This window comes from Lathyrus oleraceus, chromosome 6 (genome assembly GCF_024323335.1).
Source record: "Lathyrus oleraceus cultivar Zhongwan6 chromosome 6, CAAS_Psat_ZW6_1.0, whole genome shotgun sequence".
Taxonomy (NCBI): Eukaryota; Viridiplantae; Streptophyta; class Magnoliopsida; order Fabales; family Fabaceae; genus Lathyrus; species Lathyrus oleraceus.
The window spans coordinates 218749955-218759005 of NC_066584.1; the positions used below are offsets into that span (position 1 = coordinate 218749955).

The window sequence follows — 9051 nt, forward strand, 5'->3', positions numbered from 1 at the left end:
TGTTTGTGAAGGCTCGGTGGTTTCAGGAGCGCTAAGATCGTAGAGGTGGCGGTTCGGGTTTGTGACATCGGTTAGGGTGGTATTGGGTAGCACAACACTTGGGACTGCTTGGTTGTTCACCATCAGATAATAGCCTCCGCCTACTCTGTTTTTAATCAGGCGGCTGGAGCGACAATAGCCGATATCCATAGACAGGGGTGGAAGGGATTCTAAAGTTTGGAGTTTATCCCCTAGGTTCAGGCCAAGTGCTATGGAGGTTATTAATCCGCCAATTATGAATGGTTGCCGGCCTCTAGCACATAAGGTGCGGATATGATGAAGGAGAAAAGAGGCGGCGTTTACCGTAGTATCCGATTCGAAAACGCACTGGAGGAAAAAGAGTTCTTTTGAGTTGACCTTACTGTTGTTTGGTCTTCCAAAGAGTGTGTTTTGCAGGATACGGAGAAAATAACGGATGGTGGGGTTATGGATGTGGGAGAGAAGGAGTTCTTCCCAGTTGTTGGTATTTATACCGGAAATTTTCTTAAAAAGGTCGAAAACTAGAACTGTGTTCCAGTTTGAGGTTGGGGGAATTCTGGCATGGAGCAGACCTTCTGTGGGAAATTGTAGCATGGCACTCAATTGGCGTTGGGTTAGAGAGTACTCGGTGTTAAACATACGGAAGGTTGCTGTACCGGTTAGGAATTCACCTTCACCGGCGGGAGTGGTGTAGTCGTAAGAGCTTAGGAATTCTAAGGTTAGGGAAGGATAGGTGGGTTGGTTATGGGTGCAAAGGAAGGTTAAATCGGCTCTACGGAGCATCCACTCGATACCGTGGAGTAAGCCCAATTGTTGTAAACAAGTTAAATCGGGGTACCTGGTGGGAGCGACGCCTCGCTGTTGGAAGCGCTCGAATTGCTCTTGCTGATAGTTGTCATCTCCGGATCGGAAGATGATATTTCCGAAGTTTTGACTTCCCGCCATTGTGATGGATTTTTGAATGAGTGATTTGGAAAGGAAAAGAAGTGTATATTTGATATGAGAGAGTTGTTTGTGGTGAAAGAAGGAAGTTTGGAGGGTATTTATAGGTAAAATGTGAGAGGTGAAAAGAAAGAGTGGTTGAAAAGTAATTAATTGTGGTAAATGAAAAATGAATGGGGAATGTAAAAAGGTGGGGGGGTGTAACGTTCGTCTCCAACGGCTCCCTAACGTTCACATATCTGAGAGGCGTTACGCTCGTCACAAGGCTGTGACGCTCGTAACAGGCACTAAGTGTGCCGCCCGTCACGGGTGGTGTGACGCTCGTCACACCTCCTTTTGGAAAGGCTTAGTAGCGCTTCACAGAATCACTTGGTAGCGTAATTAAATATTTTATTCTGCTTATGAACGTTTTAGTCTGTAGCTTAATTTAGTATGCATGCTTACTTGCTTTGTATAATAATAATAATAAGTAATAACCGTAGAGCATAATAGGCATTGCAAAATAAATTAACTAAACAGCTTCAATAAAAAGGATCATAATGTATTACAGGAAGGGAAAATAATAAAATGAAATAGAAATAAACATGAATTCAAATAACATTAATGAAAAAATCTAGCCTAAAACTAAATAACTTAGAATGAAGAAATAACTAAATTCCATCTATCTTCGGATCTCTGGCCGGAGGAGTAAAAGAGTTAACATGATGCCGTAACATACGTAACTGACTTGCCGTGCTGCTCATGTGTTCTAGGACTGCAAGTCTCAAGCTGTGGAAATCTTCCCTGAGGGCGTTTTGTTCTGACATCAAGGCTTCAATGACGGTTTTAATATCTGTTCCTGGCATATGATGTCGGAGATCAGGCATGGCTGATTCTTCGGTCAGGACAGGCTGAGGAGGAGGATCAATATCATGGTAGCCGGATGGAGTCTGAGGGTCAGATTCAGCAAGAGAGGTATGGTCAATATAGTGCTCATAGTCATCACAAATCTCATAATCCTGGATGGATTCAGTGGATCCAGCAGGAGTTGGGGTTTCATTCAGGTTATAGAGCCAGTTCCTTTGGTTATGAACACTAGTCCTAGGATCGGGCAGGGTGAATAGGCAGAGAACCTGGTTATCAATAACAAGCTCAAACTCATCAGACCCTATGTTTGCTATAAACATAGTGTTGAAGAGGAAAGGTATACTCATAGTGGTAATGCCACAAAAAGGGTTCAGGTCAAGCATAGGCTGACGTAGTCCAATAGCATTACCTATCATAGTTATCAGGCCGCCTATTCTAATGGGTGCTCTCTCATCCTGGATAAGGTGGTCCAAATTAGCTAACATAAAAGTAGCACCGTTTACTGGACGGTTCTGGGAAGCACAAAATATGATGAAGAGTTCATCACGTGAAACTGAAGTACTATTTGGCTTCTTCCCAAATAAAGTGTGGGTCAGGATCTTATGGAAATAGCGAAAAGCCGGGTTATGTATGTTTCCAGAGAGAAACTCATGTTCTTCGGGCTCATCATTTCCAGTCAGCTTACCCCAAAAGTGTTCAAGCTCTCTATATTCAAGAAGTTCTTCCTGGCTTATAGTGAATGTATCAAAGGAGGTAGGAAAACCCAAAAGGTTGGTGAAGTCTCTAGTATTAAATTGGTACTCCATATTGAACATTCTGAACTGGATAAAACCTCTGGTAATTCCTTTTCCATGGCTAGGTAGATAGATTAATGAACTAAGGAATTCTAGTGTGAGCCTCCGGTAGGTGGTGAAAGGTCTCAGGATAGAGGAGGTCTCCCATCCTATCTGATTCAGCAAAAACAGGACACTCTGTCTCAGTCCAAGGGCAGTCATAGCCCAATCATCAGCATATAAACTAGGTAGCATCTCCCTAGTGGCTAGTTCTTCAAACCTTCGTTTCTGAGCCATTCCTCTGAACTTGATACCCATACGGTCAGAATGTCCCATCTGGTTAGTGTTAACTAGAGAAAAGAAAACATGAGTTTAAGTCAGGATTTGGCCAAATGCCGAAAGAAGAATAGAATTATTATTATAATATATAGATATATTTTTTTCTTTTTGAATAAATCAATAATGAATACTAAATAGAAATTAAAAGAATAATTAAGAGAAAAATAGAGGAATGATAATAATAGTAAAATAATAAAATAACAGATTAATTTGTGGGTTGTCTCCCACTAAGCGCTTTGTTTAAATGTCGCAAGCTCGACAAAGAAACTGTTAAATATAGTCTATGAGTCCTGGGGGCGTTTCGTCTAAGTGTAGAATTTGCGAATCCTCGTTGGTTTCCGCATAGTGATAATGTTTCAGACGTTGCCCGTTTACGGTGAACGGTTCTGTAGATTGTCCTTTAATTTCTACCGCTCCACTGGGAAAGATTTTAGTGATATGGAAAGGTCCTGACCATCTGGATCGTAGTTTTCCCGGGAATAATTTTAGTCTGGAGTTAAATAAGAGTACTGCGTCGCCTTGCTTGAAGATTTTCCTTGATATACGCTTATCATGCCATTGTTTTGTTCTTTCTTTATAGATTTTGGCATTTTCATAGGCGTCTCTTCTGAGTTCCTCTAGTTCGTTTATGTCAAGGATTCTCTTTTCACCGGCGGTTTTATAATTCAAATTTAAATTTCTAATAGCCCAATAGGCTTTGTGTTCTAATTCTACCGGGAGGTGACAGGATTTTCCATAAATGAGCTTAAATGGGGTCGTCCCTATGGGAGTTTTATAAGCAGTTCGGTATGCCCATAAAGCTTCTGGTAATTTCAATGACCAATCTTTCCTTGAAGTGGCGACCGTTTTTTCTAATATTTGCTTGATTTCTCTGTTAGATACTTCCACTTGTCCACTGGTTTGAGGGTGGTAAGGTGTTGCTATCCTATGTCTCACTCCATATTTAAGTAGTAGTTTTTCGAGTATCTTGGATATAAAGTGCGATCCACCATCACTGACTACTATCCTTGGGATGCCAAATCTCGGAAATATTATATTTTTAAAGAGTCTAGTTACTACTCGGGTGTCATTAGTTGGAGAAGCTATAGCTTCGATCCACTTTGATACGTAGTCAACCGCCACGAGTATGTACTTGTTACCGAAGGAGGATGGAAACGGTCCCATGAAGTCTATTCCCCACACGTCAAAAATCTCTACTTCCAAAATACCTTTTTGTGGCATCTCGTCACGTCTAGATATGTTTCCCGTGCGTTGACATCTGTCACACTCCTTAATAGCCGCATGTACGTCCTTCCATATAGTTGGCCAATAAAAGCCAGCTTGTAGGATTTTAGAACAGGTCTTGGATGTACTTGTGTGTCCACCATAAGGCGCGGAGTGACAGTGTTGGATTATATTTTCTACCTCTTCTTCGGGTACACATCGACGGAAAATACCATCGGGACCTCTTTTGAAAAGTAAGGGATCATCCCAGTAATAGTGTTTTATGTCATGGAAGAATCTTTTCTTCTGCTGGTAAGATAAAGTAGGTGGAACTATTCCGGCAGCTAAATAATTGACTAGATCAGCGTACCATGGTATGGCAGATATAGCTAAGGTGGTTTCTACTTGCATGTCGGAGTTGTTCTCTTCCAAAGTAGCTATGAGTTTGTCATACGAGAAATCATCATTAATGGATGTTCTTTCTGGTTTAAGGTTCTCAAGTCTAGAGAGGTGGTCTGCTACTACGTTCTCAGTTCCTTTCTTGTCCTTGATTTCTAAGTCGAATTCTTGTAGTAACAAGATCCATCTTAGGAGTCTAGGTTTAGCATCCTTTTTTGTTAGAAGGTACCTGATAGCAGCGTGATCAGTGTAAACTATTATTTTGGCTCCTACCAAGTAAGAACGAAATTTATCTAGCGCAAATACTACTGCTAGGAGTTCTTTCTCGGTTGTGGCATAATTCATCTGTGCTTCATCCAGGGTTCTGCTAGCGTAATATATAACATGAAGCTTTTTATCCTTTCTTTGTCCTAAAACAGCACCTACAGCATAATCACTGGCATCGCACATTATTTCGAATGGTTCATTCCAGTCTGGTGTCTGCATAATGGGTGCGGAGATCAATGCTTGTTTAAGAGTTTGAAATGCTTTTAAACAGTTATCGTCGAATATGAATTCAGCATCTTTCATTAATAGTCCGGTTAAAGGTTTAGTTATCTTAGAGAAGTCTTTGATGAATCGTCGGTAGAAACCGGCGTGTCCTAAAAAGCTTCGTACTTCTCTCACGGTTCTTGGGGGTTGAAGATTTTCGATTACCTCTATTTTGGCTTTGTCTACTTCAATTCCTCTGTTCGAGATGACGTGTCCTAAAACAATTCCTTCTTGTACCATAAAGTGGCACTTTTCCCAATTAAGTACTAAGTTTACTTTTACACATCGTTCAAGAACTCTTTCCAGGTTTTCAAGGCATTCTTCGAAACTTTGTCCGTATACAGAAAAGTCATCCATGAATACTTCCATGATGTTTTCGAGAAAGTCGGCGAAAATTGCCATCATGCATCTTTGAAAAGTTGCAGGGGCATTACACAGACCAAACGGCATTCGTCTATACGCGAAGGTACCAAAAGGGCATGTGAATGTTGTCTTTTCTTGGTCATCAGGGTGAATTGGTATTTGAAAGAAGCCTGAATAACCGTCCAAATAACAGAAATGTGAATGTTTAGCTAGTCGTTCTAACATTTGGTCAATGAATGGTAAAGGGAAATGATCTTTTCGGGTTGCTTTGTTTAGTTTCCTATAATCAATGCACATTCTCCATCCCGATTCGATTCGTTTAGTTATAGTTTCTCCTTTTTCGTTTTCAATAACGGTTATGCCTCCTTTCTTTGGTACAACGTGTACGGGACTGACCCATTTGCTATCAGATATAGGATATATAATACCTGCTTCTAATAACTTGGTTATTTCTTTCTTTACTACCTCACTTAGGATCGGATTTAGTCTTCTCTGGTGTTCCCTAGAGGTTTTACCGTCTTCTTCTAACATGATGCGATGCATACAAATAGAAGGGCTTATTCCTTTAAGATCGGTTATGTGGTATCCTAGTGCGGTTGGATATTTTCTTAAGATATGTAGGAGTTTTTCTGTTTCGAGTCTTCCTAGATCTGCATTGACTATCACAGGTCGTTCAAGTTCTAAGTCTAGGAATTCATATCTCAGATTTTTGGGAAGTGTTTTCAAATCAGGGGTTGGTTTGTTAAGACACTGCGTAGGATCTGGTGTTATTGCTAAGCATTGTTTAGATTTGTCTTCTAAAAGATAGTCTGATGATTTGTCTTCTCCTGACTCTGCTTCTTTTATGCATTCATCGATGATATCCATGAAGTAACATGTATCTTCTATTGCAGGTGCTTTCAAGAATTTGGAAAGAATGAATTCAATTTTCTCTTCACCTACTTCGAAGGTGAGTCTTCCTCGTTTTACGTCTATGATTGCACCGGCAGTTGCTAAGAATGGTCTTCCTAGTATAATAGGTGTAGTATCATCTTCTCTAATATCCATAATTGTGAAGTCAGTGGGGATGTAAAACTGACCTATGCGTACGGGAACGTTCTCAAGGATTCCTACAGGATATTTGATGGAACGATCTGCTAGTTGTACAGACATCTTGGTCGGTCTTAATTCTCCCATTTCCAGTCTCTTACATATGGATAAAGGCATAACGCTAATTCCGGCTCCTAAATCGCATAAGGCTTTGTCGATGACAAATTTTCCTATGTGACAGGGTATAGAGAAGCTACCTGGATCCTTGAGTTTAGGGGGCATGTTTTGGATTATAGCGCTACATTCGGCAGGGAGTGTAACGGTTTCACTATCCTCAAGTTTCCTTTTATTAGAAAGAATTTCTTTTAAGAATTTAGCATATGAGGGCATCTGCGTAATAGCTTCGGTAAATGGAATTGTAACGTTTAATTGCTTAAGGAGATCAACAAATTTTCTAAATTGACCTACATCTTTGGTTTTAACAAGCCTTTGAGGGTAAGGTATAGGTGGTTTGTAAGGTGGTGGAGGTACATAAGGTTCCTTCTTTTCTAGGGTATCCTTATTACTCTCTTCCTTTTCCTTAGGTTCACTTTCCTCAGTAGATTTCTTAGGGCTTTGGTTTTCTATCCTTGGATCAGACGGTCCTTCCACTTCCGTTCCACTTCTTAATATAATTGCATGAGCTTGGCTTCTCGGATTAGGTTGGGGCTGTCCAGGGAATGTACCAGTTGGTGCAGCAGTAGGTGCTTATTGTTGAGCTACTTGAGATATTTGGGTTTCTAACATTTTGTTATGGGTAGCCAAGGCATCTACTTTGCTTGCTAGTTGTTTAAGTTGTTCGCCAGTGTGTATGTTCTGGTTTAAGAAATCTTTATTGGTTTGTTGTTGGGAAGCTATAAAGTTTTCCATCATGATTTCCAAGTTGGATTTTCTAGGGGTATTATTGTTAGGATTTGGTTTCTGGTACCCCGGAGGTATAGATGGGGTTTGATTCGGAGACTGTCCAGGTGCGTATAAAGCATTATTACTCTTATATGAAAAGTTTGGATGATTCTTCCAATTTGGGTTATAGGTATTCGAATAGGGGCTTCCTTGAGCATAGTTTACTTGCTCTGTTTGGATTCCAGTCAAGAGTTGACATTCCGCAGGAGTGTGGCCTTGGATTCCACAGACCTCGCAATTCTGAGCTATAGCAACCACGGCGGTTGGTGGTGATACATTTAAACTTTCAATCTTCTGGACCAAAGCATCCACTTTTGCATTGACGTGATCAAGGTTACTTATCTCGTACATGCCAGTTTTCGGTTGAGGTTTTTCCACTGTTGTTCGTTCGGTTCCCCACTGATAGTGGTTTTGGGCCATGCTCTCGATAAGCTGGTAAGCATCAGCATAAGGTTTGTTCATTAATGCACCACCTGCAGCGGCGTCTATTGTTAACCTTGTATTGTATAAGAGACCATTATAAAATGTGTGAATTACTAACCAGTCTTCCAAACCATGGTGTGGGCAAAGTCTCATCATGTCTTTGTATCTTTCCCATGCTTCGAAAAGAGACTCGTTGTCTTTCTGTTTAAATCCGTTTATCTGGGCTCTTAACATAGCTGTTTTGCTTGGCGGAAAATATCGGGCAAGGAAAACTTTCTTCAACTCGTTCCATGTGGTGACTGAGTTGGAAGGTAGAGATTGAAGCCATCTTCTAGCGCTATCTCTTAATGAGAAAGGAAAAAGACGAAGTCGAATTGCCTCTGAAGTGACACCATTAGCTTTAACAGTATCAGCATATTGAACAAATACGGATAAATGAAGGTTTGGATCTTCGGTAAGATTTCCAGAGAATTGGTTCTGTTGCACAGCCTGCAGCAGTGAAGGTTTAAGTTCAAAGTTGTTTGCTTCGATTGCGGGCGGAGCAATACTTGAATGCGGTTCATCTTGCGATGGAGCGGCGTAATCTCTAAGAGCACGAGCTGGTTCTGCCATCTCGGTTAAAGAAGGAAAAATGTTTTTGATATCAGGAAGGTTTATAGGAGGGAGATTGTTTTCAGCACGATATTCCCGAATTCGTCGTAAGACTCGGAGATATAGTTCGATATCGTTGATTCGTAAATAGAGCGGTTCGCCTTGAGAGCGAGTGCGTGGCATACAAATCAACGAAAGAAAGAATAGAAGGAAAAAGAAACCTTAGTCTCTACAGCGTAACGGAAGAGTTACGATATCGATTGAATAAAAGTCCCTGGCAACGGCGCCAAAAACTTGATCGCTCGACTGTGCGAGTCGAGAATGGGATACAAACTGCAAGTGCACAGTTCTATCGCGTAGTTTTAAAAGATATCGATCCCACAGGGACTTATGAATCGATGTACCGTTATCTAAGGTTACTACGTAAATCTAAGGTGAAAATGTTTGATTGTTTGGGGAAAAGGGAGCTAAGAGCTAAACTAATATCTAGATTAAATATTAATAAAACGGATATCGGTATGTGGTTCGTCAAAACTAGGGAATCAATTCCTTGTCGGTCTCTCGGTTTTAAAATAAATCGTTTCGACTAACTTTATTGGTTAAAGGCTTTATCTCAAACTCTCGCTCTGTTGAAGAAACCATGATCTTATGT

At 40.7% G+C, this 9051-nt stretch overlaps 1 pseudogene; it reads left to right on the forward strand.

Moving 5' to 3' along the window:
• The first annotated feature begins 7935 nt into the window (after positions 1-7935).
• On the forward strand, positions 7936-8035 carry LOC127099045 (uncharacterized; annotated as a pseudogene).
• The last annotated feature ends 1016 nt before the right edge of the window (positions 8036-9051 follow it).